The following is a 26,104-nucleotide window of genomic DNA, read 5'->3' as shown; positions in this document are numbered from 1 at the left end:
TATTATTGTATTACTGCTGTTCTTCGCTGAAGTATTTTTGAACTAGAATCTTACCAAAGACGCCAGTGTTGTGCTTTAACGGAGATACTGGTGAAATGAGCATTTCTCTACCAGTTTAAAGAGTGTTGGCCCTAGACAGCTGCTTGACAAGCCGTATTCAGGCTTCTCTGCGTTACTGTCTCTTCCCCCACATCCAGAGTAAAGATGCTAATGAATTGGGAGTCGTATCTGCACACTGGCAAGGTGCTGCCTGGAGCCAGTCCCTGTGGCGGGAGACATCGCTGTCCCTGTGGGCACAAAGAACCCTCTCTGGAGGGGATTCAGGGAGTAGGAGCCAGGAGCCAGGGGCTCAGCAGGAGGTGTTTTGTCTGCTGAGCCAACTTGATTCTGCCTTAAACTTTTTGGAGGGCAAAGGTGGGGGCTCTGCAAGACTTATTGGGGGACTGAAAATCTCTTTTTGAGAAAACAGATGATTTTCAATCTTTCCCAGTTCTCAATCTAGGCAAATATTGATGGATGGGTTATTGATTGGAGGAGGAGGAAGCTCCAAGGGGTGAAGGTTATGTCAGTAGCCATGCGTCCAGTCCCTCACGCCTGACCTTCCTCGTGCCCAGGTTTCTTTCTCAGGCCGGTGTAAGTGCATGCTGCCATCCCTGGCCTTTGTGTCTGCTGCCACTTCCAAGCACCCTCTACCATGGCAGTCCTGATGGAGACAGACAGCTTCCACTGTCAGCTTTGCTCTTTTGTCCCTGTGCTCTGCCGCCTCCCTGTATTCAGACCAGGTGCTGAGGAGCTAGCTGTTTTCCAGTGTTTCCAGGAGGAGCTGCTCGGATCTGCCCCACCTTCCTGAGCTCACGTGAAGCTGGCCTGGATCCTGAGCAGCCGTCTCCGCTTATTGGCAGAGCGAGCTCCAGGGACAAAAAGGGCCTACCTGACATTTTATTATGTAATAATTCCTTTTACCTGGGGTCCTTTATTTCAGGAAGGGTGATGATAACCAGTGTGTAATGCAGAATTCAAGGAAAAGTGAGCTGCCTTACTGTATAGCTGTCCTTTTCAAATGTTTTATGCTGTTCAACATTTTTCATAACTGTTAATCCTACCTTGTAAACCAGAATATTTGAATAAAGCAGTGTCCATTGTTTGACTGGGACAGGTACAAGAGTTTAAATACACATGCGCGCACGCGTTAAAAGTATCACTTATGAAATAAGTCGTTTTTTTTTAAGTCTTTCACATGTTGACAGTTCGTTAGACCCTGAAGAGAATGTAAACGCTGTGAAGCACATTCCCTTCTCCAAGAAACTAGTAACATGATGGAATGGATAAGAGATGTGGATGTGACCTAGACAGTGCTATGTATTTTGTGTGGTAATTAAGTGGTGTAGTAGTGTATGATTTTAATTTGAAGGTGGTGAGTACAGGAAGAGAAAAGAAAAATAATTTAGTAAACTCCACTGCTGCAGAAGAAATAAATATTTGTAGTCATTTCTCTTCTGTCAGAACAGTTTCAATCTTTGGCTTAATAGCTAGTGGAGAGCCTGGTTTTCAGTCTTTATCTTAAATTCTTAGCCTGTTTATGTCATTTGTCATATGAACTTAATTTCTTAGGGAATAAAAGATCTTTGGTTTTCTTACATAGTTAGACCTCGAGAAGTTTTATGGCCCTTTTCTTAAGGAATTAAGACATCAAGTCAGCAACTATTTATTGTGCACTGACATTGGGCCATTTTGTGTGCATTTTTTAGTTTTTAGACAATAGTGAAATAGCCCTGGAATAAAGCCACCTCGGACGACTTGATAAGTACAAGATGCGCAGTTGAGCTCTTAGCCAGGAACCTTCGTTTTCCCTGGCTGAATATTTTTCACTTCTGCTATATGGCAGAACTCAGAGCTCAGAATACTTGTCCAAGTGCCATTCTCAGTATTGTCAAGATCTGTTTTGTGATTTATAATTAATTACATAAAAATTTGCAGTCTTTCAGATTGTGAAATTGGAAGTGCTGTGTGTAGTACTTACTAAGTGGTAGTGGTTTGAACCTCATCGCTTATGTTGGACATATTTTTCTCAGTTTTATACCTATCTCTGCCCGCTATTTTTTTTTTTTTCCCCTTACTGAATTTGCAAGTAACCATTTATCTTGAACAAAATTAGTTTCTTCTATTGCTGGGAGTTTAGTTTTTTTAATCAGAACGTCTGATCTGTTATATGTGCTTGCCAAAAAAACTCCCCAAATTCTGGCTGCCTGAGTTCTGGCTAATGTTTCTAGGCACTCTGTTTTGAAAACATTCCGTTTCTACCCTGTGTTTCAGATACTCTTGCATACAGTGAACTCCTATGATAAGCGTTTTTCTGTGAACATAAAGTATTTAAAAAATAAATGGATGGCAGTATTATCATTAGTCATACATTGACTGAGTGCCACCCGTGCATTCATCATTATGTACAGGACATAAGCCAAGACGCAATCCCTCTTTATTGGTTTTGTAGTCTAATTATCTGTGAAATGGTCATATTAAAAAAAATAGAAATCATCAGTTCAAATGATTTGCACTTAGGATTAATAACCTACTTTGGGTAATTAATCAGAAAATATATATGGCTCAGACTGGGCTGCTGGTTTCACATGTGCATATAATTTATCTAAAAGAATTCACACTAAATAAAACTACTCTCACTTATATAGAATAGATTTCTTTCAGGGAAAGAAGTGAGTACCAGCAAGTGATACCTTCAGTTCTTTATGGTGATACTATTGAGGTCTTGAAATCATTGGCTTCAAATTATATTACTTGAAAAAGTAATGCTTCCACAGAATATATTTTCCTCTTTAAACTTCTCCCACAGTTTTAAGATACTTTGAAAATATTCATTGTCTATTTAGAATCTTATGCCAAATATATTTTACACTACAGAAAATGGAAACAGTGTATAGTTCTACACAATGCAAATATCTGCTTAATTTCCACATACAGAGTGGATATTTTGGGTCAAAAATATGTAACAGTATTTGAATTTAATTTGCCTATGATTTTCATTCACATAGACTTAGTTGAAACGAAACACCGTGGTATGGTGTGGATGTAGAATGTCCCCCAGGGCTTGTATGTTGAGAGGGCTTTTTGGAAGCTGATCAGGTCACAGGGCTCTCTGGATGGCCTGCGGTGACGCTAGGGTCTAGTCGGAAGAGGGATGGTGACCTGCAAGGGTATGTTCCTCCCCTTGGCTCCTTGGCTCTGTGCTTCCTGGCTGCTGTGACATGAGCAGCTCTCCTCTACCCAGGCCCTTCCACCGTGCTGCCTTGGAGCGGACCATGGACTGAGCCCCCTCTTCCTCTAAGTTGTATTAAGGATTTTGTCCCAGTGATAAGGAAGTGACCCAGAAAGGTTAAATTTTTAAATATTTATATCCAAATAGAAGTTTTCCTACCTATGCAGCTATAATTGTTTTTTTTTTTTTTTTGTAATTTTTTTTCAGCATTGAAAGAGTGATTTCAATTCAGTAGATGCTCTTTTATTTTATATGAATGGAACTGGTTGATCAGTAAAGTTGATGCAAAACATTTAATAAAATGATTAGACAGGAGTGGCGATGCATGCCTATAATCTCTTCACACAGCGTGCCTGAGGCAGGAGGATTGCAAGTTTAAGCCCAGGCTGTGCAACCTGGCAAGATGCTGTCACAAAGCAAAAAGTAAAAAACGGGCTGGGGATGTAGCCCAGTGCAAAGGCTCTGGATTCAATCCCCAGCACCACACACACACATACACATAAAAGTTCCATATACAGTATATGATACTCTCATTGTATTCCTTTTTTAGCTTATAAAATTGAGATGCTTTATATGTCATACCAATTGTTAGGTGAAGTTTCTGAGCTTTTCCTTGAGCATGTTGGAGGTTCCCACCTTTTTCTCAAGTATTTTTAATCTTCGGTCTGTTTGTTCTTGGTGTTTGGTTTGGTTTTGTGGCTGGGTCACGCTGTGTTTCTCAGGCTGGTCTGAAACTCCTGTACTCAAATGACCACCACGGGCCCCGCCTCCAGCCTCCCTAGTGCTGAGCTGGGCCTTGTGTCATTGTGCTGGGCTCAATCTCAGTTGTTCTAAAGGCATTTGTGAGGCAATTTGAATGCAGAATTCTTGTAGATTGTCATTTCCTCACCAATCCTCTATTTTCTTTTTGTACTGCTAATCAGCTGTCTAAAAACCATCCGACTAAGTGTCAATAGGGACCGCAGCTCTTTCTGTGTACATAGTATATTGTCTGTTGAATAACAGTATTTAAGGTAATTATAGTAACAGGCATAACTGACATGAGCAGCTTGGAGGACTAACGAAATGAAGCCCACAAGCCGACAGGTAGAGGTGAAAGTGTCCCAGAGCGTAGCTGTGAGCTGCTGGTACTGAGCATTTTGTGGGGAAGTGAAGAGCTCCCGAGAGGTGCGACCTTACGTGGCCGTCACCTAGGAGACTTTGTGTTCGCATCGGGAGCTCTTGCCAAGTAGACTTTGCATCCACAGCCCCCTCTTCCCATCCGCCCTCTGCACGAGTGTGTGTGCAAGTCTGTGCCTTTCGTCGCCAGCGCCAGAGCCACCACCCTCGTGTTTCCACTCGTGTCCACCGCCTTTACCCCGTGGCTCCTTTCTCAGTGAAATCTCTCTCTCACTTGCATCAGGACTTAGCTTCCCGGAGAAGCCCTGGGGATCAGCTCTACCCAACTTTTCAACTGTTGTTGCACAATTTTTATGAAACAAGACTTCAAAAACGAATTTTAACATCAAATATGGAACCCTCCTATGTAATAAAGTTGAAGTGTTTCTTTAGCTGTGCAACTTGGGAAAGAGTATAGGGTAATTTTCAAGATACAGTTTTCAAAATGCTTTAACATACCTTTCAGAAGGAGTAGAGGAGGGCTGGGGATATAGCTCAGTGGCATAAAACTGACCTTTTATTGTTGTTTGTTTTTTGGGTTTTGGTTTTTCTCTGGTACCGGGAACCGAACTCACGACCTTGCGCTTGCCAGGCAGGCGCTTTTGCCGCTGAGCTAAATCCCCAGCCCCAAAACTGACCTTTTAGAATGTGACTTACAACTTCTCACAGAACATTCATTCTATTCAAGAAATAGGAAATGTGTTGCAGTTAGTGTTCCTTTCTGCGAGTATTCTTTTCTTTTTGTTTGCATATTTGAAGTAGGGTCTTTCTGTGTAGCTCAGGCTACCCTTGACTTCACTGTGTAGCATGGGCTGGCCTCAAGGTGGCATTCCTGCTGCCTCAACCTCCGCATTGCTGGCATTATAGTCACCCACCAACCATCATGCCCAGTTCTGCATAATATGAAAGGGAGAGGCTGCATAAAAAATGTGGATTGGCCACAGTACCTACATGAACTGTAGCTCAGTAAGGACTCACTCATGTCCACTGATGTCTTTGGAGTAGCTAACCGCACACTGCACACGTCAGGAGCACTTGATCTATGTGTTCCACCATAACACTCCTTACTCTCACTTTACAAATGAAGAAACTAGAACTTAGAGAGGAAGTCAAACACTTGGTTCGGATGCCACCGCTTAAAATTGGTAGAGCTGGGAGACAAACCCAATATATCTGATTCCATTCTGTGCCTTCAGATCTTTTGCAGCCCAGTGAGTCAGTGACCTTTGAGAAATTTTCATTAACATGTTCTGGAAATTTAGATGAAATATGAATTTTCCCTTAACCAAACTCTGTGGAAAATAACAACATCAAATCTCTGGTTGGGTTGGACTTGTGCTAAATAGGAAGCCTTGGGAAGGCCTTGGTAGCAAATGAGGAAGACCAGGGCCAGGCGGGGCCGAGCATGCTATTGTCCGTGACCAAGCGTGAGAACTGTCTCCTTTCCCTGCGCACCCTTTCATTATAGCCGCAGAACACCTGCGTGAGGAGGGGGTATTATCGAGCGCTCCCATCTCGTGGCTGGGCAGCATCAGGGAGCTCTTTTTTAGGATGGCTGTCCATCTGTTCTCCTCCAGGAATTCCTGGATCCGTGCCACCGCCACTTGGCTGCTGGCTTCAGAAGAGCCCGAATCAGTGCGTTGCTCACACCAGGGAGAACAAACAGGCTCTTCTCCTTAAAGTGCCTGTAATTATATGACCATAATTAGAAATAAAACCTTCTTGATACAATTTGCAGCTCATGAGGACGGGCTTTGTGCTTACGCCACCATTTCTTCCTGCGTTGTTTCACATGCTGATCAGGAAGCAGGTCGCTTGGCGCAATCATAGACCATTGAATAGAGTGGGCATGGCCAGAGTCCCTGAGTCCTCCCTTTGCTGCATGGCCTGGGGCTCACCCCATGCCTTCTCTAAGCATTTTGTTCGTAGTGTTACAGGAGGGGGCTGCTCCTGCCATAGAGGAAGTGATGCTGGTGAGGACTTTGCCTTGCAAAAGAAGAGATAGCCTAAAAACAAATAACTCATAAATAGAAACTCTCAGTATTGGTGCTTGTGGTTAGGGTTTCAGTTTGTTGTAGTCGTTATAAATGAGAACATTGTTTGGCGTGGTTTTACAGCGTTCAAAGAGATGTAGGTCACTGTTGATTTTTGCCTGATGGTTTGGAGTTTGAGCAGATGCTGATTAATTCATGAGCCCCAACTGCAAGGTAGATGTTCAGTATTGATTAGACACATGCCCCTGGTTGTATCCTGTTAAAAAGGACTCAGTTGTGAAATACTCCTAAAGCTAAATCAATAAGCTACTAAAGTTGTTTTTCCTCCATAAATGTTTATACTTTATCCCTTTAACTAAATGAGAATGGCTGTTAGGAATTTCTATGATCTGGTCTGTTAAGAAAACCAGCTATATCTTTGGGACAATTGCCCATATATTAACCATTCTGGGGGAATATAAATTATTCAGATGTATAGCCTAGCTGTGGATAGCTCTTGCTTACTGGAGCAGATAACAGCAGTTTTCTTTGGAAAACTATCATCTTTATTCTGGTGACATGGGTGGAGAAATCTGCACAGAGTCAACTTAGAAACAAATAAAAGTTTAAGCGGCGTGGAGACATGGATCCTCACAGTGTAAGACCTTAAGAACTGTCTACAGTCTCTGTGATGATCATGGCCAGTAATTGTTAAGCAGTTAGCTGTACTGGCAGAATGAGTCACTTGGAAGTTTTCTGCTTTGGCTTTTAAAATTTTTTAAAACTTTATTGCAATTGAGAAGAATTTCTGGCTTTTCCCTGCTCCACAAACAGACTTACGTAGGGTCATGGTAGTCTGTGCAAAATCATCAAGAAATCCACTGAGCTTGGTAGCTTCTAGGACTGTCTTTCACCTTTTTTTGCCTTCTCCTCTGAATTCTTAGAGTGGGCCGTGTGAACTTCCTGACTGTGCCAGCCCCTTCCTTAAATCTTTGCGGTAGCTTCTCGTTTCCTTTCGCGTGTGCCCTAGCTGTTTGCCCTGTGCGTCACCGTCGGTCAGCAGCAGGCTCTGCATTATCTCGTTTCCCTCATCTGCTTGCTCAGGTCTCCTCTTTCCACTGGGCTTCGGTTCCCGGTAGTTGCGCCTTCTCGATTGATCGGCTGCTTGAGTCTTTCACATCCCGAGTGCCAGCATTTTCTTAGACCCATGCTGGTGAATGCAGACTCCTGTCTCTGCCCATGAGCCAGTTTGCGTTGCTGTTTTTTCTAAACTAAAGCCTCAATATTCAGGTTTAATTGCAGTGTTGGCACTTTGCGATAAAGAAGTGGGTTTGGGGTTGCAGTTTGGGCACTTGGTCTCTAAAAGGTTCGCCATCGCTCTCCTAAGACTTTCTTCTCAAAGCTCTTTTTTCCCTGCAAGCACCTCCTGAAAGGCTGTCTCCCCAAGTCGTCTTGTGTGAAGTAGAGAACTGCTGCTCATGTCCTTTTCGTCTACACTGACTATAATGGGAGACCCCCCCTCACCTCGCTGCTGCCTCCAGTGTCTACCCCAGTTAGAAACTCACCCTGTCTTCCCACCTGGGAAATGACCCTTGTCGTTGACTCACCTCTGATGACAGTACCCATCCGTGTTCTGGCTCCTGTCCTGATTTAGGGTTCTCACGGGGTGGAGGAGTTGAGCTCTGAGGTCAGCTGCCTGAGTTGAAAACTGAACTCTTTAACTTGCAGCTGTGCTCTTTGGGTCCGTTATTTAACCTTTTTGTGCTGTGCTTTTCTACTCGGTAAGACTGGAATGATAAGAGGATCTGCTTCATAGGTCTACTGAAGTAATTTAAGCACTTAATGCAGTACCTGGCACATAGTAAGCATCCAAGGGACATTAGCTAGTGTTATGTATTTTGCAATATTGGAATTGAACCCTGCGGTGTTCTGCTACTGAGCTACAATTCTTAGCCCTTTCTATTTTTGGTTTTGAGACAAGGTCTTGCTAAGTTGCTGGCCTTGAACTTGTGATACTCCCGCCTCAGCCTTCAGAGGTAGCGAGATTACTGTACAAGTGTCCACCACTGCATGCATTTAGCACTAGTATTGTTATTTATTAATTGAGGAGAGAGCGTATAAAGCACACTCCCATATTACACATATGTATGTTCATATACTTACTTCCTACATATATCTGAATATAAACACATCTGTGTAGTTACACTGTTTGGAAAAACATTTAGAATTAATATACTATCTTTTTAGAAAATGACAGTCCATAGTACTCATATTTTAAAATGTGAAACATACAAGATACTGGATGTGGTACCACAGGCCTGGTATCCCAGAACTTGGGAGGCTGAGGCGGGAGGATTACCATGAATTTGAGGCAAGCCTGGGCTACATAGTGAGTTGAAGATCCTGTTAAACTGCATAGTGAGACTCTGCCTCAGAAAAACAAAATGAAACAAAAAACCCCAACACACACACACACACACACACACACACACACACACACACACACACAGAGTTGAACAAAATCCTGACTAATGAGGCCAGGGTTTAAAGAGTTGGACATATACTATACCTCTTGTTTCTGCGTATTACTGAAAGTCTGCTATTAATGCTCTGATCTTTGTTGAAAGCACCACAGTGCCAGGTGTGTGTGTGTGGACACGTGTATACTTTTGATGGGGAAGGGGAAGACGGTGATTGATTCTCCTTGGGATAATTTTGGACCAGGCACTTGCGTATCCTACTTTAGGTAAATGTAAATGGAAGAGAAATTGACTTTGTTTTTAAAACATTAGTGTGAAGGAGAACATCCTCAAAATGACTGTAGAAGGGTCTGTTCTGAGAAATCTGTCATGCGTTTATTATGCACACCTCTTTGAATTCTAATACATCGTCAGTACAGCCATTAGATTTAGCACAAGGATGATTTACTGCTTTTGTGTTCTGAGTTTTGTTAGTCACATTATGTGAAGAAATTAAGCTGGGAAGATAGCTCAGCAGCACAAGCGCCTGCCTGGCAAGTGCAAGGTCCTGAGTTCGATACTCAGTACCACCCCCCCCCAAATTAAGAAGATAGAAGTAATAGGACTACTGTTAGATATTGATGGATTGCTTTAAAATTAATCACATACTCCTTATTTACCAAGGATGTATCAGTGAAAATTTTATTTCAAAAGCCACAGTGATTTTAGGTGGGAAAATGGAATCTTTAAAAAATAGTACTAAGTAATTAATTAGTGGACCAATGTGGCGTGTGTGTGTGTGTGTGTGTGTGTGTGTGTGTGTGTGTCTGTGTGTGAAAATACTGGAGGGGCTAGGAGTGTGCCACACAGTGTGCATGTTGACCAGAGCATATATTTTTCTGGTGCTATTACTTATATCTTACAGGTTGCCAGTCTTGTAGGCATAAAAATTACTTGGATTTCCCTATTTTTATTTTACTTATGTGACTTAACAGCTTATGTCATCCTAGGTTGTTTTATTAGTGCTGGTTTTGTAAAATAAAATTATTAGAGAAATTCTGGGGGAGGGTGGCATCAGAGAGCCGACCAGAGTTTCACTGCTTCGTGTTTGTAACTTTCATTTCTCTTCAAGTGTAGATTTATTCCTAGTGATACAAATTGCTGTTTTCTTTGGCAGGCATTAGAAGCGAGTCTATGTGAAATTATGTAATGTCTGAAAAGTTATATTCATGATTAATTGGCCTATTCTAGAATGGTATTTGTGTGTGTGTGGAATAAAGTGATCATGCTTTTTACTTGGCAGTGAGTTAAAGCACCCCTGCTCAGATCAAGTTACTCCACAGGCCTCTTTGAGAAATGTATGTTTAGCTTGATCTCTAAAAAAGCGTAAAATGTAGCTTCCAAGCCAAATATGCTGGAATTCATATTGTAACCAAGGTTAGACTCAGAATAACTTCAGAAGCAATCTGTTCCACTCTATCACACCTTCATTAAGAAAGCCAAGGGGTTTTAAAACAACACCGCCATCATTTCAGTAGGCTGTGAAAGTACAATCTTGATTATCAACGGGAGGATTGTCTGGATTGTCAAATACTAGTTAAAAATTCTTCCTGACCTTGACCTAAACAGATCAGTCACTATGATCTATCTGTTTATCTAACCTGGATTTTCCAGGAGCTAGCAAAGAAGGCCTATAAACAGTTGCCTCCTCCAGTGTGTAAATGGGGAAATGATTGCATGTATCACTAACAGTACAGTCAGCCCTTTGTATCTACAGGGTCTGCTTCTAGACGAACATGTATAGACTCTTTTTCTTGTCATTATTCCCTAAACATTGCAACTATTTACATAGCATTTGCACTGTGCTGGGTGTGTAGAAATGACTGAAGATATACAAGAGGCATATACTGCACCGCACCATTTTATATAAGGGGCCTGAGCATCTGCAAATTTTGCTACTCATGGGACAGAGACCTAGATGCCATTCTGTACAAATACCAAGGGGCAGCTTTATGGTGACGGTGAGCTTGCTCACTGGAGACAGTGTAATGTAGGAGTTCTAGAACCTGACCATCCTGGGAGCGTTAGCATCAGCTTTCTCACTGTAAAGTGGAGATGACAGTACCTACCTTCTGGCATTTTAATAATTGATTAAATGCTTGCATCTACTCAAGATATGTTCTGTGAATGGTACTGTACTACAAACTACTACTAACTACTCCAGCCACTGTCACCAACCTCCACCCACTCGGATCACTCCATCTCTTCCTGCTCAGCTTTGTTTACTTCTTGGTGAGTTCTCATATTGATATGGTAAAGCATGCTTCAACGTGTAATTATTTGGGGATTATGTTTATAACGTGTCTGTTTTCATTATTTCATTCATTCATTAGTATTGGGGCTTGAACTTTTACTCTAGGGCCTTTACAGTGAACTATATCCCCAGCCCTTCTTTTTTATTTTTATTATTATTATTGTTATTATTATTTTGTCTTTTTGAGACAGGGTCTCACTGTGCAGTTCAGGCTGACCTTGAGCTCACTTTGTAGCCCAGGCTACCCTTGAACTTGCAGTCATCCTCCTGCCTCAGCCTCCTCAGTGCTGGGATTACAGGCATGCACCACCATGCCTGGCTTCTTCTTTTTTATATTGTGACAAGGTCTTGCTAAGTTGCCCGGGCTGAACTTGAACTTAACAGTTCCCCTGACTCGGCCTCCCCCAGTGCTGAGTTTACAGGTGTGCGTCACCACACATGGCTATAAAGTGCCACACGATGTTCTTGATGCTCAAAACTGTAGATCACATCATTGCTGTGGGGGGCTTGTTAGAATGCAGAATCTCAGGCCTGATCCCAGAACTACTCTACCAGAATCTGCATTTTTAATTTCCTGGTGTTTTGTTTGCACCATAAGTTTGGGGAGGAATGAAGTGTGTCATATTCCCCTAAATTTTTCCCAAAATCATCTTAATAATTTAGGGATGGCTGCCAGTTGTGGACTTCTTTTTTTGAGTTATGAATTGTAAGCCAGCATCCTGTGAGTTAGGCCCTGAAACAGCTGCCTGGCAGCTAACTGGAAAGAAGAGGAAGGAAACAAAGGAGGAGGACAACCTTGCCTGAGGATCCGGATAATATGCTCCTGTAGATGGAAATACGCTTTCTAGTTATTTTTTCTTATTCTTTGTTGTGACACTGAATATGGAAAGGAATATTGAACATTTACAGACCAGTAAAAAAACAATTTACATGTGACCTTTTAAGGTCCAGTGATTTGTCAAACTTACATGGAGAATTTCCTTTAACTCCTGGTCTCAAAATTACTCTGCGCTCTTTATTTTTTTAAAACCCAAACAAAAACACAAACGTGCCCACACAGGCACATTGCAGTCCCCTGCGATCGTGCGCCGTGCTCTAGCTTTGTAGGCTTGAGGAGCCGCTGCGCACAGGTTGCTGAGAGGGAAGGGTTCCTGGTTAGGAGGCGAGTGTGGTTTGCTGCTCCAGCCCTTGAGTGGTGCTTTTGTGTGATTGGTTCCCCCTGCGTAAAGCTTCTGAGAGGCTGGAGAACGCCGATCTTTGATTAACCAGGAATTACGGCTGGCTGTGGAGGCACTGCTTTGTTTGTATCAGCACAATACAACATGAGAAAAATCATTTCTTTTTGAAGTATGACCTTTGAGTCTGTCTTTTTATACCTCACCCCAAGCTCACCCCCACGTTGGGGATGAAACCCAGGGCTTTAGACGTGGTCAGCCAAGTTATCTGCTGACTGCTTACATTCCCGTGCCTTCTCATCCACTTTTTAAAAAAGTTTATTTGAAGGACAAGTTTGAGTTAAAGTACAGCACAGTTTCACACAGTTAAATCAGCAAAGAAATAATACTTTACACCATGGAGCAAACTCTTGTGGTTCTATTTCTGTGACCCTAGTAATTTTACTTCTAGGAATGTATCCTGCAGGTGTATTTCATTTAGCCTAAACTACCCAATGTCCCAGTTATTTGGAGCTGCATTTCTCACATTGGAGTGCTAGTAAAATTTCTTTTGGGCTGTTTTGTTTTGTTTTGTTTTTTGAGATGACCTCACCATGTAGTATAGGTTGGCCTGGAACTTGCCATACTCTTCCTCAGCTTCCCCAGTGTGTGGAGTACTGGCATGCACTACCATGCCTGGCTCTTCTCTAAAGTGTTTTAAAACTTAAGAGGCTTATGTCAATTCCAAATCTGTTGAACTAAACTCTATAGATGTGCCTTAGGCATTTTTTTTTTTTTTTAAACTTTATAAGTGAGGCTGGGTTGTGGTTGCGCACACCAGTAGTCCCAGTACTCAGGAGGCTGAGGCAGGAGGATCACTGAAAGTTTATGGCCAGCCGGGGCTACAAAGTGAATTCAAGGCCAGCCTAAACTGCATCACGAAACCCCCGTCTCAAACAACCTGCATCTGTGGTTCTGATGTTGACACCTGGTTAAGAACCACTGCCTAGGAGCTAGGGCTATTGCTCAACAGTACAGCATTTGCTTGGCAAGTGCAAGCTTCTGAGTTTGATTCTTGGTTCAAAAAACAAACAGAAAACTCCAAGAAAAGCACTGTCTAGAGAGCAATTCTTGTTAGGATTTGTCTTCTCCGAAAACACCAGCTGTTATTGGTGTAAGTGAACCCCAACCCAAGCTCCCAGGAGTGATGTACTTGTGACAGCAGAGTTGAAAGCAGACACCTTCTGTATATCCAAGGAATATTTTGGAAGTAATGGCTTTAATAGTTACGTGGCCTTCTGTGTTGAATTAGAACAATGATAAGAGATGATGGCAAACCGAGTTTCTACAATAAAATCAATGTTTTTGGTAAATACATATCATTAAAGGCAAACAGGAAAATTCAAAACTTGGTGTTTGGAAAAATAATACAATTTGGGAATCTTTAGGTAGATTAAATTTTTTTTGAAAGTGGGGGAGAACACAAATTACCAGTACCACGAGTGGGAGGAGGGATTATCATTGTAGACATTAAAAAGATAATGAGGGTTATGAGCTATATTTGTGCTAATAAATTGGACAGTTTAGGTGAACTGGGGAAGAATGTTTGAATGCCCACCCGGTGAACCACAGATGACACCCACAATACAACATCTAAATAGTCTTTATTAAAGAAAATTATTTTAAGTTTAAAACTATGCTGCAAAGAAAATCCTAAACTCAGACAACAGACACCTTTAGTGATGAAGTCTATCACTTTCAATAATACAAATGTTAAATTATTCCAGAAAATAAGCAAGATGAGAACACATCCTAGCTCACTGTATGAAATCTCATTGGAAAACTAAGGAAAATCATTAAAAGAAAATGATACTATGGATGATTCCTTATGGATGTAAACACACACACACACACACACACACACTTTAATTTTGCAAATCAAATCCAGGAATACAGAACAAGAACAATATATTTTAAGTTTTATCTGGAATGGGGTTTATCTAGAAATGCAAATTTCAGTGGTATTCTGAGACAAAGAATATATGTGGTCATCTCAATAATATACCATATAGGAAAAGCAGTCAACAAAATTGGAGATCCACTAATAATTTAAGAAAGCTTCGGCAGCTAGGAATAGGTAGAATTTCGTTAATCTGATTAAAAAAAAGCATCTAAGAAATTCCTAGAACTTATCCATATTATTAGTGAAAGACTGAATATTTTTTCCTGAGATCAGAAATAAGACATATTTCTCTTTTCATCATTTCAGTGGAATAATACTGGAGTTCTCAGCCCATGCACCAATGCAAGAAAAAGAAAGGTCAAATGGATGGGAAGGAAATGCTAAAATTGTCTCTAGTTTTAGGCCATGTGATCACATGTATTGAAAGTCCTCAGTAATACTTAAGAAAGCTATTAAAACTAGAGAATAATTAGCAGTGTCATAGTATATAAATTCAGTATTCTTAAAAAACCACACACACACAAACTTTGCAGACATCAGGGTATATACACACAGCCTGTAATCTCAGCTTCTCAGGAGGCTGAGGCAAATCGAGCAAGACACTTTCTAAAAATAAAAAGTATTTAAAGGACTGAGGGTATACATCAATGGTAAAGCACTTGTTGTATAGCATGCATGAGGCCCTGTGTTCAATACTCATCACATCCTCAACAAAAAAGGTAATTGTGGGCAATCTGGGCAAATCTATAAAGTATTGTTGAAAAAAAATTAAAGAATACCTAAATAAACAAAGAAATGTCCATGTTTTTGGATTGGAAAACTCAGTAGTGTTATAATGGCACTACTTCCTAAACTATCGTTCTTAAAAATAACCCCAATAAATAACATATCAGGCTGTTTTGTAGAAATTGGTAAGATAATTTAAAAATTTATGCTGATGCTCCAAAGGATCTACAATACCTACTTGTTAAAAAAAAAGGTGGGGGGTAATCCATTAGCAAGATTTTGGGAGCAGGAATACATGGTCTCACTATGGTAACTCAGTCTGGCCTTGAACTTGTGATCCTCGTGACTTGACGTCCCAAGTGCAGGGATGACAGGTGTGCATCACTGTTCCTTACCAGAAAAATCTTTCTGACAAAGGATTGTGGCTATACATATGAGGTCAAATGGGCCTTATTCCATACTTCACCACATACACAAAAATAAACTAAAAATGGTGCATAGGCTTTAATGCACAAACCAAAACTATATAACTAAAAAAAAAACCACACAGTAATATTTCGCAAATTTCAGATAGGTAAAGACTTTTTGGTTGAACACAAAAAAGTATAATTAATGGGACTTGATGAATTAAAAGTTGATGTTTTTCAAAGGAATGTCTTAGGAAAAGGAAAAGACAAACCACCCAATGTGAGAAAATAGTCATAATACATGTGTGTAAGGCAATACACAATGCACGCACACGCAACACACACAGGGCTTATAGATACAGTTTGTATAAGGCATTATTACAACTCAGACAACCCAGTTTAAAAAAATAGATGCTACAAGAGTCAGACAGTGAAATAATACTTGTGGATCAGACATTTATTAAGAAACAGTGCCCTTTATATCCACTCTCTTGTAAGGGAGGGCAACAGAGCCGCCTCAGAAGGAGAGAGATGGTGGGCGGTGTGCAGCCCAACAGCAGCCCTGACTGCACAGGGACCTCTGATCTTTGGTTCCACCTTCAGAGTGGTCCTGACTTGGCCCCAGATGCCCATACTCTTATATTTCTGCAGCTCTGTAACATGGCCAGAACTACATGGTGGATGTGACCAACCTAGGAAGCAGCATGTACTGGGGTGATGTGGTTCCCTACACCTGAAGCAGTCCCTGGAGGGAGTAACAGCCGACACTGACTCCCTCAAACTATGGCTGTAGGTTTTTCACACTGAAAGAGGATCTGGTCATACACCACAGTGACCATTTCTAACAAACTGTACAGAAGGTGTATAAATGTCCTTAAATAACATGAAAACATGTGCAATAACATTAGCCATCAAGGATATGCAAATTAAAACACAATGAGACTCTCTCACACACTCTAAAATGGCTAAAATTTTTAAAAACTACTACCAAGTGGGAGTGTAAAATGTTCTAAGCACTTTGGAAAACACTTGGACTGGTTTTATAAATTAAACATACACTTAACCATATGACCTAGCAATTCTACTCCAGTTATTTACCCAAGAGAAACGAGAATATGTACACAGTCTTTTACACGAACATTTTAGCTTTATTGCTGTAGCCCCCAAACTGCAAAGAGCTCAAATATCAACAGGTGAATGACTAAACAAACATAGGTATATTGATATAACGAGATACCTTGTGCCATTAAAAGGAATAAACTACACACATACAATCTGTGGGCCAATCTCACAAATGCACTGAGCAGAGGAAGTTGTAAACACACATTCCCTATTTCATATATGAAATTTTACAGTAGGCAGAACTAGTGCATAGTGCAGGAAAGCAGACAAGTGGTGGGCTCAGCCTGCAAAGGGACAGTGCTGAAAAGGGCTTAAAGGGACACTTTGGGGGTGATGAAGAGGGTTTTCTCCATCTTAACTGTGATGAGCATGCGCATCTGTACAAATTGTAAAGGGGTTCATTTTGTTGTATGTGATTTATACCTCAGTAAAGGTGACTTTATTTGAGGGGAGGGGTCACAGGAACCGAATTCAGGACCTCGTGCTTGCCAGGCCCTGATTTTTCTTCTTTAATTTTGAAGTATTGTGTTTATTTTCATGATGGATCTTTTCAGAGTATCATCTGATTATGGTATCAGAATTATTCATGCTTCCTAAAATTAATTGAGAAGTATTTCTTCCTCTAAGTCATATAAAATAAATCATGTAAAATTGATACTGTATTCTTCTTAAATCATTGAACAAATTGACCAGTAAATGAATCCTAAATGAATTTTAGGATATTTAGATATTTCTGTTTCTTTGGGTTTGTTTTGTTAATTTGGTCTGTCAGTGACATGTACATTTTATGTATGTTTTCAAATTCGTTGACGTAAATTTTCACTTTCATATTCTTTTAATGCCTTTAAGATCTGTAGTAACAACTCCTCCTTTGTAATTATCAGCTGTACATTTTCCCCTTTCTTGGTCAGCCTGGGTAGGCATGTCTAGTTAAACATATATCTACTTATAACATAGCAATTCCACTCCTAGCTATTTAATCTAGTGAAATGAACACATATTCACAGAAAGATCTGTATAAGAATTTCACAGTGATTTTATTCATTTTAGTCCTGAACTACAAACCAGTGCTGATAAACTTTTTAGCGAATAAATTTTTCTATATTTTCAATAAAATCTTACACCATAATTAAAATTATTCATATCAGCACCAATGTGCATGAATCTCAGAAAACATTAGGAAGATGAAAGAAGCCCTGTGCCACAGCACCCACAGTGTCTGGCTGCATTTATGTGAAATTCTGAAGACCAAATCAAACTGTGGTTGGAAGAATCAGAATACCAGCTGCTCAGGAAGTGGAGTAAGAAACCTTGACTAAGAAGGAGCAAGAGAGAGTTCAGGTGATGGAGTGTTCTGTAATGTGACAGGGCCTGGGTTACACATACATGCATTTATTCACAGCTCAGCAAACTGCACATTTCGGTGTATGTAAAATACACCTTAACTTCATTGGACAACAGTGTGAATGTGCTTATTGCCACGGAACTGTGTACCTTTTTTTTTTTTTTTTGTACCGGGAATTGAACTCAGGATCTTGCGCTCGCCAGGCAGGCACTTACGATGCTGAGCTATATCACCAGCCCTGAACTGTGTACTTAACAGCAATTAAAACGGTAAACATTGTAGTTTGTATTTTACTACCGTAGAAAAAATGTGAATAGTTGGATGTACAGGTTCAAAAATATTTGAAGTATGTATTTTCCTCATTACTGTGTCCTACTTTTATTTGTCTACCATTTATGTGCTAAAGTGTAAACATAATTTATAAAATGATGAAGTACAAGTGAGAAATAATTTAACATTCACATATTCAACAAGTATTTATTAGACATCTGTAGTGAATATAGTTCTTTCCTATGTGTAGTAGTTAACATAAACTAGTGATCTTCAGAGATCTCACAGTGTACCTGAAATATCCTTTGACCTAAAATATCCAAAATTTACCGATTTGACACAAATAGTGAGCTTTCACTTTCTACCATGTACCCTTAGTAGGCTTCTGTATACTTTATTTTTGTTAGCGAACCTTTTTTTTTTTTTTTGTACTGGGAATTGAACTTGGGACCTCACCTCACTCTTGCCAGGCAGGCACTGTGCTCCTGAGCTATGTCCCTGTCTTGTTAGTGTATCTTTGCAGTACATAATAATTACCTTCGTCTTGGGGGAATTGGTACATAAACATACCTTGTCTCAATCATTTTTTTAACCCATCTCCCCGGGCTTCTGTACACTTTTGCCCTCGGGAAAAGCCTTAGTGTCTCTCCTCTCAGCCCTACTGGCATATCTTGCAGCAGTGAGGGGTCCTGCCCTGGGTCGCAGTGACATTGTAGCCCCATCTCTGACATGTTTCTTTATGGCCCAGGATGGTGCGTGGCCTAAAACTTTAGTGGATCAAGAACTTTCCCCACACAAGGGGCCCAAGGAATGCATCTTTTGCTACACAGAAGTCACTCGAAAAACTATTGAAATAGTGCTGTAATTATCCAAGCAATCTTCCTGTCCTCTTGCTTACGCATACTACAGTTAAAAGGGTCAGAAGAAATGAGGAGCAGAAAGGGGAATAAGTGAGAGGCACAGCAATTCTGTGCAACAGCTGTTCTTGGGAGGGCTAGTTGAGAGTTCAGTGTGGTAACGGAATAACACTATTTTCCTTGGTTCTGTGATGACAGCCTCAGAGTATCAATTCTTTTTTGTGTACTTTGGGTGCTGGGTAAATATTAGTAATATATTAAATAGCACCAGGATCTCAACTGCCAGGCCAGTGTGGAATATGGCAGGGGTGGTCATGGTGATAATATTGGACTAACAGGTGGCTTTGCTAGCTTGTTACTCTCCACCTGGGGCTCATCCCTGCACTCTACCTTCCTGTTTGGATCTGATTAAGTCATTTGAGTTGCCTGTGTCTCCTCTGAGCAGTTGCTACAGGTTTCTCTCAGCAGGATCAGTAGTGAGGATGTCTGTTTGCAGTTCACACTTTGCCCGGGCAGGGCCTTCGGTACCTGTCTGGGTAAAAGGATGACTTAGGGGCAACCACAGAAGCCAGTCACCCTTTACTCTGCTGAGTGGCGGTCATCATTTGCTCAGTGTGTGTTGGCGCTGGCCTTTGCTTTAGCCATCGATGGTGTGCTCTGGCTTTACTTGGCGAAAAGTCCCAATCCATTCAGATGAATTGCAATGCAAAATTTCTACCCACAGCATTGCATTTTCAAAACTTAGTGCCATTTTTCTACTTGTTTTTTCTTGCCACTTTCAAGATAAATTTTGTATTTATGACCCTGTCAGTTTCTTTATCCTTAAAGAAACGGTGGACCTGTCTTAGTCAAGGTTCTTGAAACACCAAGGCTGCAAATCACTGGAGAGACATTTTGTAAAAAATTTTTTTAAAGGAACCACTAAAGATTTGTGACACATGAATGCAAGTTGATTTTAAATTTCTGTTTCTAAATCAAAAGTTTATATTGCTAATAAAATATAAATGTAGGGGTTATATTTCTAATATCATAACATGCTTGCCAACGAGAATAGTTTATAAATTCTAAACAGACTTCCTGTAACCCTGCGATGAATTTCCAGCTGTGTTGAATCAGACTTTGATCCCTCTTAAGGAGATAAATGCAGTATCTGCAGTTTCTAATGGCAGGGGTGGAGGGGAGACTTTGACATGAAATGTTAAAAGCCAAGTCCCTGTCCAGATAAGAAACTGAAGGCTCTGGGAGAAAGTAATTTTTTCATTGTTCCTTCTTTCCAATATTCATATCCTTCATCTACCACAAAAGAAAAAAAGGAAGAAGGAAAAGAAATGAGATGGTATTGTTAAACACAGTTTGCAAGATTAGATTTGTTTCCTTCCCATAGAATCACTTTCCTTAATCAGCACTTTCATAAATGGTACACCTGCCTAATTAGAACAAGTTCTAGACTACGGGATACCATGCGAGCATTTCAATTAACTGCACACAATTGATAACTATTGTGGCTGATGTTCTTAGAAAGTCTCCTCTCTTCTCATTCCTTTGTAGCTAGGCTTTTATTGTTTTATATAGTTCAGAATCAGCCTTTGATCATGGGACTTTCCCAGTAGTGTGTGGTCATTGATAATTTTTAGTTGTTTCTGAATGATCTCTCTAAATGTAAGAAGGAATGTATTTTATGAATAGATGTAGACATGCTTCTTAGTGCTTCTGTTAGATTTTATTTACTTACTGCTACTCTTAAAATACAGCAAACCTTCATGTTTGTGATAAGGAGGTAAAATACAGCTGTCACATTCAAGATCTCCATACATTAACAATAATAAATCCTTTTGCCCAGAGTAACACAGAAGCTCAATCCACAGCGCCAGTGGGGATGATATAATGCTCCCTCACAGAACCAATTACCCACAGAGAAGCATAATGAGCAGGGGAGGTGACACAACGAAAATCTATATGGTAGGAATAAAATTATGGAAAAATTGTTGCCCGTGTAATGTCTTATGGTAAGTATATCCCCAATTATCGTCTGGAAGAAATTATTTAGCATCTGCTCAGGGCCAGATTCAGGATGGATTTGCAAGAATTGGCTTAGAATAAAACAAAAGGGCATGTGATTGCAGAGAAAATGGCGATAGGCGTGTTGTAAACAGTCCTGTTCTGCCCCTAGGGTCTGGAGAAGACCTGGGCTAGTCTGAGGGGTGCTAGGCACCAGCCCTCCTCACTGGAGGGCACAGCTACACTGACCACAGGTACTGCAGGTGCCCACAGGGTGAGGGAATGCTCAGGAAAAAAAAGACGATTTAGATTGTTGCAGGAAGTCCCTACCTTTAGAGTTGGTGTGTTTCCAAACACATATATGTCAAGTGGATGGCTGTAAGCAAAATCCCGAGCGTGCATGATCTGTGTCCTAGTGAGGAGTGGGCTTGATCACGTCCAGCGGACATCAGTTGAGTAAGTTGGGTAAATGGCAAGAAATGAAGTCAAGGTCTTTATTAGGTAAGTGTCAGAGTGCTGAAGTAGCGAGAAGGGATGTTCCCAGGTCCCTCTGAAAACAGGAAGCACAGTATTCTGATGCTGTCAGCTGTGAGGTTCTGGGTAATAATTCATTATTAGTTACAAAGCAACAAAGATTGTAAAATACTCTCTTTTTAAAACTGTAAAGATCTATGGTCTTAAGAGTTTTTTTTTTTTTTTTTAAAGAAAAACTCGTGTGTTTCAGTGTATTCACCTTACTTGGCTTCTGCTTTTCGTTTTGTAGTATGTAACAGGAATACAATCCAGGGCGCTGTGTACCGCTGAACTACATACCCACTCCTTTTAAAACTTTTATTTTGAGGCATGGGTCTTGGTAAATTACCATGGCTGGTTGAGTGTGGTGGTGCAGGCCTGTAATCCCAGCACTTGTAAGGCTGAGGCAGGAAGATCGCCACAAGTTTGAGCCAGCAAAGGCTACATAGTAAATTCAAGGCCACATGATTCTGTGCACCGCCCCCCCCAAGTAAGTTCCCAAGGCTTGCCTCAAGCTTCCAGTCCTCCTGCTTTGTTTTCTCTGAAGTAGCTGTGATTATAGGGGTGTGCCACTACACCCAGCTTCTTCCTGAGAGGGAGAGAAATTTATTTGGGTGGGCAGAGGGTGTCACCACAGCTACATTCTGTATGAGCAACCAGTCATGACCTCAGATCTCTCTTGGACCCAACTACAGTGACTGTTTATGAGCCAGCCCTACTAGTTAATACTTGTACTAGAGAGATAACATTCCTCCTACTTGATTTTTTTTAAGACTTTAGTCCTGTCTTGTGAAATTGTGCCTTGGGAAGTACATACATACATAATACATAAACACATATGTGTCATTTATGAATGTGTTCCAGGGTAAAGATATGAATGGGTGCTGTAAAGAATGGTAGAGGCCTCCCTGCTGTTGCTGGTTGTTTTCCTCTGAGGGTTGTAGTCACTGAGGATGCACATGAAAAGAGGTGATAACTGTAATATTTTGGGACCTGTTGAATTGGAGGGGCCACTTCCCAGTCTCACGTCAGTCTGTCCATTTGTTCTTTGAGGCTGGGGCTTCAGCAAGGAACAGTCTCTGCACTTGTGGTGGAGCTCATGGCTTAGTAGGAAAAACAAAATAAGTGAGTAGAATATAACGTGCCAGGCAGTGACTAGTGGCGCAAAGAAGAGTAGAGCGGTAGCCGGGGATATAGCTCAGCGGCACAAGCACCTGCCTGGCAAACACAAGGTCCTGAGTTCAATTCCCGGTCCCCAAAACAAACAAACAAACAAGAGTAGAGCAAGGCGTGGAGCACCTAAATGGCGTCGGCAGGATACAGGACTAGCAGGACAGCCCCTCTGAGGGTGATGCCCACGTCATACTCCAGACGAAATGAGGGACACGCCGCGAAGAAGAGAGAAGGGCGTGGCGTCGTCTGGGTGCCTGTCTTAGTGGCCCTGTGACCACGTGGAGGAGCTGCTGGGCCTTGCTTCCGCAGGGCTTGCATTGAACTCTAAGGGAGAAGCCTGTGGGAAGCCGCCGAGCACTCCTCGGCTCACATGCAGCACGGTGCAAGGAAGGGGCAGAGAGAAAAGAGGTGCAGGAGCAGCTCAGACATAGACTTTGTCGGGTGATGAGCTCTTTCGTACTCCGTGAACTTAGATTCGTCTCTGTTTTCTCTTGTGATGTTACTCATTTAAGGTTTTATATTCATGTGGGGGTTTTTTGTTTTACTTTTTTTATTAGTTACAGGCTTCTTTGCTCTCAGGTGAGGAAGCATTTTCTACCGTGTTACTGTACTCTCTGATTAACCCACTCTTTTAAGCAAAAAAAAAAAAAAAATTCAGATTAATATTCAGCAAGGGGGTCGTAGAATTGAAGTCTTTTGTAGAGTAATTCTAAACACCACAGCAATTCATTTGTGCTGACGTTTATTAACAAGTGAATTTGCTTGGTCTTTCTGTGTTTATAGCCAAAGTGAGTTTTGCAGTACTTGTAACCGAACTTCGTAGTTTACAGGGACACACACACCCTCACCTTTGAACTTGTAGCAGCCCCGGTGCTGGAGAACCAGGATGCCGTTGTGTACCTTTACGGAGGCCCCCTGAGGTTCGGAGAGAATTGAAAACAGCATCTTTCTGTGATGTACAGATGGGTGGAAAGGGGTGAATTGTTTGGTGTTTTACACCTACAATGGCTAAAATGGCTTGTATTTGATGGTTTCATGCAAGCTGTAGAGAGCTCAGGCAGGTCAAGAGGGGCCTCTGCGAAGAGAGGGTCTCTCCTGGGTCATTGGGAACAGACCCAGAAACAGTGTGCAGAACTCCTCTTGTGTCCCTGGCAGGGAGAGGGTATGAGCCTGCATACCTCTGGCTGTCCTTGTAGTACATGAGTTTTCACTTACTTACTTTCTTGTCCAGCTACTTAGACTAACATGACTAACAAGCATGTTGTTTCCTTCAGGGCAGAAATAAAAGTAACCCGGTATAAAAGTTCTCAAAAATGCATTGTCCTGAATTTAAGGAATGTTTCCTCAGAAAGGGGGTGGGGGTTTGTCCTAAAGACTGTTTTGGTATCTTTTAAAGTATTATGAAGAAAAAAAAAAAAGTATTATGGACTCCATAAAACATTAGAGCTTGGGAAGGTCTTAAAGGTTCCCTGGCTATCTAACCATTAAAACTCCATACTGTGTCAGGAAAGGATGCTGGGAAAGTCCCAGAGGCCCTGCTTAGCTCGAGTGTGGTGATTCCGTGCACCGTCCTGGTGGGGCGCACCCAGCCTCCCATGATCTGTTATGATTCCATGGCCTCTGTACCTCAAGAGTAACGCAGCCCACAAATATTAGATGACTCTAGTTAATATGAGGTGTCAGGAAGAGCCCCACGGTTTGAGACAGAAAGAGGAATGCGGCTGTGGGACTGAGTGAAGGAGGGGGAGTTAGGATTTAATGGGAACAGTGGAAGTTTGAGAAGATGGCAAGTGTTGCAGAGACGGGTGATGGCGCAGTCTCCACGGTGTGGTTAATGTACTACGTGTGCTGAACGCAAAGGTGTGCTTTGGGGAAGAGAGGCTTGTGTTTGAGACCTGGCTGTACACTGGAACACTTGTTAAAATGGTCTTATGTATATTTTACTATTAATTTAAGAATATAAGCAAAATGAAGGCGAAAATATAATTTCATTCTGTTGTTGGACAACGCAGAAAAGCCTGTTGGAACGTCTCCCTCACATACCCTGTCAGTCCTCGCTTGTATCCTGCAGACACTCAGCTCCCGCCTCCCGAAGGACTCCTCGAGACAGGATGGCCATTCCTTCACTAGGCAGTGACGTTGTGTTTTGAGCTCCTTTGAACCATGGTCAGGATAAGGCTCACACCTGTGATTTGCTGGTCTGCGCTTTAAGGCCCTGCTCTCTCAGTCTCCTGACTCTTCGCCCATGTCTATTTTTTGCTCGCTTGCTCTCTGTCTCCCTTTTAATTTATGTGTTGAAGAAACTGGGTCATTTGTCCTCTAGGGTTTTGGTACCAACATCTCCCTTCTTCGTAGATTAATATAGTCCCTGTCCTCTGCATTTCCTGCGAATCAGTAATTGGATTGACATACTTTGTTTTATAAATTTTTATAGTCCAACTGTACAATAATTCATTCTCAGCCTCTTTTGAAAGTGAAGAGGCACTATTTTATCACCATCTCCCCCACTTCCTGTTTGGAAAAGTTGTCAACACACAGAAAATTAAAGAAATAACATTGTACCCTTTAGATACATTCTCCAAACGCTAACATTTGCCCCGTTCGTGTTCTCTAACACTCTTTGCATGCTGAGATATGAACATACTTAGGTTTATCCCCCTCTGGATCATTTGAGGGCTACAGACATCATGATTTCTAAATATCACGTATGTCCCAAGAATAAAGACATTGCCTGATATAACCACAATATTTTCACTCAATAAACTTTTGTTTGGATATTTATTTTATATATTACCTAATATTAATGTATATATTCTCCCAGTTTTCCCAATAACATCCTTCAGAGCTATGGCTATTTTTTAAAAATCCAGAATCCAACCAATGATCATAAATTTTATTTCATTGCCACTTTAGTTGCCTAAATTGATTCTGCCCTTCTGGCAGGGTGGGGGTGGAGTGTCTTTTATGACACTGACATTTTCTGAGGAATCCAAGTGAGTGGTGTTAGAAAATATCCTGAATTTGGATTTGCTTTACTGTTTTCTTTGATTAGGTTCCCCACAAATAGGCAGTGTAAAGACTTCAGGGCAGCACTTAGAAGCACATGATGACAGTTCATCCCATCTCTGTAAAGGAGATTTCAACCAGATTTCTTCACTGTGTGTGTGGGGGAGAGGTACCTTTTTCCCTGTTGTAATCAATGAATAATCTAAAATGGCATATGAGTGATTGTCTTTTTAGTACTTTTACAAACATGTTACTCATAATGGGAGGAATGGGAAGAGATTTTGAGCATTTTAGTAAATAACTATTGCCACTTATGGAAAGATACTTTCTAAATATTTTGTTTAGCAGAGGTGGGCTTTGGGAGAAGGGAGACTTGTGTTTGAGACCCTGTCCAC

Source organism: Chinchilla lanigera, unplaced genomic scaffold (assembly GCF_000276665.1).
Source record: "Chinchilla lanigera isolate Chin_1 unplaced genomic scaffold, ChiLan1.0 scaffold00036, whole genome shotgun sequence".
In the NCBI taxonomy this organism is placed as follows: domain Eukaryota; kingdom Metazoa; phylum Chordata; class Mammalia; order Rodentia; family Chinchillidae; genus Chinchilla; species Chinchilla lanigera.
The sequence above is the reverse complement of the archived record's forward strand: the minus strand, read 5'-3'. Positions refer to the sequence as shown.